Here is an 8533-nt window from a genome sequence, read left to right on the forward strand (position 1 = left end):
AGTATTGGTTGTTGTAGTAGTACGTCGGCGTCGCGATCGCGGCGTTAGCATACGCGTGCGATTGAATAGCCGCCACGCTATCGCCTCCTCCTCCTCCTAAGCGATGCTCGATCCCCTTCCCTCTCCGCCGCGCCATCGATGCCAAATCCCCACCCCCTTCTCTTCCGCCTATCGCTTATGACGTCCTCGTTGATCACTCTCTCTCACTCTGCTCAGTGCGCTCACTCTCTTTCTCTATTGCGCTCTCTCTCTCTCCCTCTCTCTCTCTCGTGCACAACAACAACAACAACAACAACAAAAATGATTATAATAATATTGTATTATTTTATTTTCGTTTCCTTACGAATCCTCTCCACTTAGTATTTCGTCTCATTACATATTATTATTATTTTTATTATTTTCGCCGCCGCCGTTATATCATATTATAATAATATATAAAAAATTATTATATTATGGTCTGCAGCAACTTACTGGCCTGCGCGTCATGTCCCGCGCGATGTACTCGATCGCACATTACAATATTATTATTTACAACTGTCTTATCGTCGGCGGCGGTTTCAGTAATTAATACTGAATAATAATATTGTAATTTATCGTTTTTTATTAGTGTTTTTTTTTTCTCGTTTGTTTTTTAGTATTTAATAATCCATTCAAGTCTGCGAACGTGGCCGCGCACGTGCGGCGGGCGCTGTGGAGATAAAAAAAAATTAATTTATTAAGTAAAACGGACGACGGTTTTCGCGCACGTTACGCACATTGTGTGTGTGGGTGCGTGGGTGTGTGATGTCGTCGTCGATCGGGAAAGAGCGTACCACGTGGTACAGTGGGTTTTCGTTTTCACGAACGCGTGCTTCGGCACCGCTACGATACGCCAGTGTCCACGAGTCCTTCGAGAGAAATTGTTGTTCCTTACTCGTTATTGATATGTAATAATTATTGTAGCCTATAGGTATAGAAATTCAGTAACACAATACTGCAGACGAGCAAATAATATTAAATAAACGCATTGTTATTATTGTTAGAGATACCTATACCTATACCTATAAATTAAGATTTGTTTTAATGCGTGGGTAGATAATATGAATTTGAAATTTGTTTAAGAAATATCAAACAGCTCTATAAAATATGATTATGAGTGGTTTCTGATTATTTACAATATTTATACAAAGATTGCGAAAACTAGAGTTCAAATAATAAAAAGCGGGAAGTGGATATCGCTCTGCTGTACAGCAGGTTACAAGTGGGTCACTGTAATGGATCATTACGGAATGAATAAGGAATATCCATTACGGATGGTCCTTATTAAATTTGAATTCAATGATATTTAATAATTCATTGTATGCGGAAAACGGTTCTTAGCGAAGACGGTCTGTCAGCCTATTATAATATTACTAAGAAGGCATATTTTATGATATTATTGTGATTAAAGTAATTCATTTTAGTATTAGGCATCTGCAGTAGGTTAAAATCATAACTGTCGAGAAAATTACATTTGAAAATGCCATTGTGTATATAAAATATAATAATATTAATATACTCTAAAAGTTTCATATATCCACGAATAATATTATTAAATTACAACAAAACAACTAAAATCATAATTTTAATGTGAAATTTTGTCCAAATTGAAATTTAAAATGTCTGTAAAAAATAACTGTTTATACATTTTTTAGATTTTGGTTACAGTATGAACTATTTATGACAATTTTTGTTTTAAATTTTCAATCTTTAATTATAAAAATTGAACATTTTATAATTGTTTAATTATAATAATATTGATATTTTTCAAGATTTTGATAAATGTTGTCAAAATTCAAACTTTAAATGCTTATAAAAAAAATTGTGCATATGTATTTTTATTACTTGTCAATTGCTGTTATAACAATATATGAGAAGCCTTGTATTAAATATTCACATTTTTTGACCCAACAAAAACAATTTTATTGACATTTATAAAAAAAAAAAATTAAAAAAATTGAAATTTGATAATGTCTGTGAACAACTCGAAAGATATTTTGAAAATTTTATCAAGTATAGAAAATGATAAAATAAACATATTGTGTAAAGTATCAAGTGTCAAGTGCGTCTACGACTATTTGTTTTTGTATTACAGCAAAATAAGAAAATCACTACATGAGAAATATTGAATAAATATACAATGTTGTAAAAATTTGAACTTCAAACGCTCATAAAAATTTAATTTGACTTTCCGGTAGAAATTTTTTTTTGATAAAGGTAGACAAGATTCTGGCAAACTTATGAGGAACCTTGAATTACATTTTCAAATCTTAGATTTAAGAATCATAATTTTTATTCATTTTAACTTAAAAGACTGCACATTTTCGTGATTTTTACGTATTTTGACAAAATTTAAACTTGATATGCTTATAAAAAAAATTTTAAAATGTGACTGTATTTTTAATATTTTTTTGTCACGCCTACACTGAAAATTTAGTTTTTGATGACGGCTGAATCTTTGGAAAGTGACCTTTTTCCATCTAGCGGTAAAGTGGAAATTCCAAAAAGTACTGAGCGCACATATGGCGCGTATCCTCTGCACAATTAGACACTAAAATATATATACCTCGGTCCTTACAAAACATAAAATTTTGAGTTTTGGTTATATCTTATATACATATTATAACCTCCATGCATGACGCTTAAAAATGAAAATATATAAAACTAAATCGTTTCTTTCGTGAAATATTGTTTTCGTAGAATATACTGGTTGTTGCATAGATATAGTCTCTGTGATGGAGTGATCGTTGAACGCAGAGGCGTGACAAAAATAGTATGTGTGGCTCGTACGAGAAGCCAATTACAGTATTGGGCGAAATGTGGCTCTTGCCACACAATATACTATCTTGACTGCCTTTATAAGTTGTAACAATATATTAGGAGCCTTCTCTTAAATGTTCAAGCTTTTTGACTATACTAATAAAACTTTATTGTCATTTATAAAAAAAAAAACGGAAAAAAATTGTTTACTGAAAATGTCCGTAAACAGCTCACAACAAGCAAAAATATTTTGAAAATCGTATGATGTATAGAAAATGCTAATAGAAACATTCAATTAAAGTTTCACGTATCTACGGTAATTTGCTTTAGAGTTACACCAAAAATCGATTTTGTCGAAAACCGATTTTGCGTAAGAATTCCAGTTTTATCTTTAATTTTTCTTTACAAATATAGGTATTAACATTGACTCATTGACAAAATGTCAAAATGTATACTGAAATAGAAAAACTTCATCACTAAATTATTATATAGGTACAAGGAAGGCTCACGATGATCATCGATGTTTCATAATTTTCATTATCAACCAAAATAAAAATCAACAACGTTTAATTGCAGACCAAGGGCTAATTATTTATAGGTATTAACATATAACTGTATCCTGATGAATTTAGGCTTATAGCCTATAATGTTTCGGGTATACCTACAACATACGTAATATAGGCATTATAAAAATGAAACTAAAAAAATGTATGCTTTGTGAGGGGGGAGCTATAGCCACTTAACCTCCTCCGACTATCTGCAACTATAGGAATTATTAAGATCTGCGGTGCGCCTCAAGTCCACAAGTTCTCGCCTATTGCAGCTAAATATAATATAGCCATATAGGTATAAGTATATAGGTATGCAGCGCACTCGTGAAATAAAAATAATTATTTACTTGGGCGTAGATATAATATGTCGGTATACGATAAACGATTATTCATACGAATTACGATACATAATATTATTATTTATACACGCTATTGATGATAACATTATTTAAAAAAGTATAGCGTTCAGACGAGTAGGAATTTATCTATTTATCTTTTACAATGCATTTAATGCGCAAAAAACATAAACGATTAATTCATTAATTATTATACACAATGATGGCATATGATATTATATTTTTTTTATATAAAACATAAAAAATAAGTAACATCCCCGAATGAATTCCTCCATCAATCACTAGGTCAAGATGAGAGAAATTGTATATAGATCATTTATCGTAACAGCAAACAAGTATGCCATTGTGTTATATTTAAGTAAAAAATTGTCAGCCAATGGCCCAGATGCCGATGAGGCTTATCTAAATAAATAAAAACTATAATACGAATAAATTACGGAACTACTCTCAAATTATTCTAATGTACAAATATTTAATTCAATAAATTACCTAAGCGGTTTTTTTTTTAAACTGAATTCTGTTTTACCCACGAGTCTCATCCTTGAGGGAGATCTGGAATTTGTAATTGAAGGAAAATATACATCGTTGAAATGTTAACGATAATGATAATGATAATGATGTATTTACACTTATGAACAATCGTTAGAACACACATTTTTATTTATAATTATTTAAACATCAATCATATAATATTTGTTTAATACATTTTAGATTTACTACATATTATAAAGGTAGAAACCTATACCTTATAAGTTATAAATATCATACAAGAATATAATATTATAAATTATAATCATAGGCACAAATTGACTAAATTTTTTAGGGGGACTCAAGCCCCCTTCCCTTGACCATATTGCTTAGTACCACCGAATATAAATATTAATACTAATTACTAGATTTTGAACTGGGGGGACTTAACCGACATTTGGGGGAGGGACTAAGTCCCCCCAAGCCCCTCCCCCCTATTTGCGCCAATGATTATAATATAAATAGGTAGGTACACAGCGAATAGCGTTGAAATTAGGAGAGGGTATGTTATGTTATACAAAAAATATTCAGATTCTCCAAAAAAAGTATTGTTTTATTTTAAATTTAATCCAACCACAACGAAGATGTAAATTTATGTAAAAAAAAAATACGTAATATATATGTTTTTAAAATATATAAATGCCAAAATTTCGTGATTTTATAATCCTATGTTGAAATTTCAACTTGCAACAGTATTGCAAGTAAAATTTATCTTTTTATGAAACGAATATTGTACCCATATATCATCTACAACCACTAAGTGCGGACTATAGTGACTGTATATCACTTATCTATACAAATTGCAATTTAAATATTATATTAATACCATTGGTGTAATTGTGTGTGTGTGTGGGGTGGGGGGGGGGACAAGGGTGGCAATTGCCTCTCTGAAATTTTAGCGGGGGTGGCAAATGCATTATTTCTCCACCACCAAATATGCTGACTCCCGACAGTAGAAATCTTTAAATCATCTAAAATAAAGATTAAGAATGCACATTAATTATAAGATAAAAATATTTTTTTCAATTATTGCATAAAACTATATAAGTATATATTTTATTTCACGTTTCTCCTGCGTTGTATAATATGTTAACGTATATATTTAACGTTATCGCATAAATATCTGGGTGAGAAAATCAACCCAATAATATTATTTAATGAATTTTGATATCATCACATTATATATTTTTCGAACAAGTTATAACACTTTTTTATGATGAACTCTTATGCGCTTAATATTATTTAACGATATGGGTGCTACAATTTGTTTCCAAGCCAAAAAATAAGATTTAAGACTTATATAAAAAAAAAATAGGTTTTGGTGAATAAATTATTACCCCCCACCCATTGTAAGACCCATTTATGCCACTGATTCATACTATCACTTCACGACACGCTGTTGGCCCCACTCACTTGAATAATAAACATCAAAACATAATGAAAGACATAATATTATATTTGCATATTTAAATGTGACCTGCAAGTGTTTAGTCATTTAAACACGTTATTGATAATATAGGTACCTACTTATATTATAATATAGAGTATACCAACAAAAAAATAATAACTATAATAAGCAGAACCTAAGCGCTACTGGGGAGGAGACGAAGCGAGGCACGTGCCAACGTGAGATATAAATTATGACTAGGAGTTTAATTCAACCCCTTCGGACAAAAAAAAACCCCAAGACCACAATATTATTATGCCATTAATTATATTATTATTTCTCCGCGTATAGGTACTTTCTAAAAAAATCTCTAACGTCGTCACAAAAGACTTTTGTACGTACGTCCATTTTCCTTAGGGGTGGATGTTGAAGGCATATCGGTTTTATACGTTTCGTAATCGCACACAACAATCCACAACTACGGTATATTATTACGAAACTAATTCAAAACTTATTTCTACTGAGGACAGTGGCCTGAGTAGGAATGTACTGACAGTGGCCAGGGAGGGGGTCGGGTGTTAAAACATCCCCCCATTAATGGTATTTATGCAAAAAATATATGTAGGTATATTATTATTCACATTTCTAAAAAATACGTTGTCATGTGATTCTATTTCATATTTGAATTTGATATTATAATGAAAATTGATACTTATACAATATGGAAAGTGTGTAAACCCTCTTTATTGTATTTGAGACTTGAGTATAAAATTAAAACGCTCTCCTAAAAAAATTCTGGCTACGCACCTGGTACTGAGCATATTATATATAAGACCCAAAAACAAGAAGAAAAACCACCCATTGGTAAACATCGCGGATGGCATCAATCAAATTTCAAAAAAATTATAATACCTACATTTTTTAATTAAAAATAATCGTTTCTTAATTAATTATTGTTATTTATTATAGATACCAATTTTATTATCACTTGAAAACAATTTTTATAGTATCTAACCTTGAGATCTTCTCAGCTTTTCTTAATCTATTATTTATTAAGTGCTTTAAATGATCTCATAACCATTTATAAGTAGATATAGGTATAAGAGTTTATTTCTACTTATTAAAACAATACGCAGGTAGGTTTAACATATTAAATATTTAATGAATTTTTGTGTTTTTGTGATTAGGTAGCTTTTTATACTTCCTACGTATTGTCGTAACTTTTTTTTAAACTTAACTTAACTTCCTACAATAATTTATATATTTAATATTTGTTATCTAAAGTTTTTTTTACCTTCTATAGTTCTATAGATAATAGATACAGTCATAAAGAGATAATAAACATTAAACAATACAATATAATAAGTAGTATTATATTATAATATTAATTAGAATTATTACCTACTTGAAGGTTATTAAACGTCTAATCTATAAACAAATCTATAGGCTGTTTAGACTATATGCCTATAGAATACAGATATAAATAGGTGTATACCTAGCTCATATACCTATAAGTATATTATGTAATAGGTAAGTATTTATAATATTTTGTTGGTTTTAAATAAAACATTGTTCTTACTATTTAAACTAGATAGGTACCTAATAAAAATGTCTGTCAAGGGAATGTCTTACCAGCATGATATGTTGTCTCTGTCTTACCAACGGATAGCCAGTGGCGTATTTAGGGGGGAGGGTGACGGGGGAAATTTCCCTGGAGCGCCAAATTCTGAGTCCCTCAAAGGGGCGCCGTTGCTAGAGGTTAATTTGTTTTCAAAGTTAAGTTATAACAAAAAAAAAATAATTAATTTTTTAATTTTATTGGATTTGTTGAGAAGTTATATTAGTGATAACTGATACCTAACCTGTATATTTTTTTATTATATCTTTTACATTTCTATACATATTTGAATATTTCTATATACATAATGTATTTTATTATATTGTCATATGTATAATTTAGAAAAAAAGGCTAAGATCTAAAATTATAATTTGTTTTATTTGATTATGAAGGTTTACTTTTTTACTAGGAATAAATGGAGTGGTAATGGTAAAATAAAAGTGTTCTCTAAATTAGTGGAAGCAATGGAGCAAAGATAAGTACAATTAGAGGAAAAATATACATTTTGAGGTATCACTTTTAACGAAGAGAAAAAGAAAATTTTCTAATTAGAGGGGGCTTAAAAGTTTTTTGTGACAATGAGTAAAAAGATACTGAGAAAAAAGGGGCGCCAAAATATGTGGACCTAGGGCGTCGATAACATATTAAAATGTATGTTTAAAAGAATGTATTATTTTACTGTTATTTTAATAGTGACTTTACAAAAAAATTACAATTTAAATAATTTAAAACACTTACAACTTGCTTTAATGTTAAATATTAAAAAAGCTTACGTGGGACCCTGGATATTATTTTTAGCTTTTAATGTAATAATAAGTCTGCACTCTAGCATAAAATGTACAGTATTATGTGTTAGGTGGAGACAACATACATTATACATACTACTTAGTACTTAAAAGGTAATATTATTTTACTTAAGTACTCGTACATTGGTTCTAGGGGCGGCTCTAGAGACATGGTTGAGGAGGGGGGGGGGGGAAGTCATCATTTTCAGAAAATTTTGATAATTTTTTTTTTGTAATTTTGTTCTTAAAAGTATAAAATTGGTTAGAAACACAAATTGGAGGGGGGGGCGGCTCTAGTGCCCCCCTAAATATGGTTTTTTACGATATTCCATTTTTAAACAAATTGATGACTGTGTCAAATATTGCAATTTAAAAATGCTCATAATAGGTTGTAAAAATTAAAATGGTGTAAAACAACTGACATTCAAACAGAGTATAATTTTTAACCTTTAAGTTTTATACAATAGGTAATTTCACTCTAATATTAGATAACACTACAAATTTTCTCCTGATGAATGCAAACCTGGTAC

The sequence above is a fragment of the Metopolophium dirhodum genome, chromosome 2 (genome assembly GCF_019925205.1).
Source record: "Metopolophium dirhodum isolate CAU chromosome 2, ASM1992520v1, whole genome shotgun sequence".
Classification (NCBI taxonomy): domain Eukaryota; kingdom Metazoa; phylum Arthropoda; class Insecta; order Hemiptera; family Aphididae; genus Metopolophium; species Metopolophium dirhodum.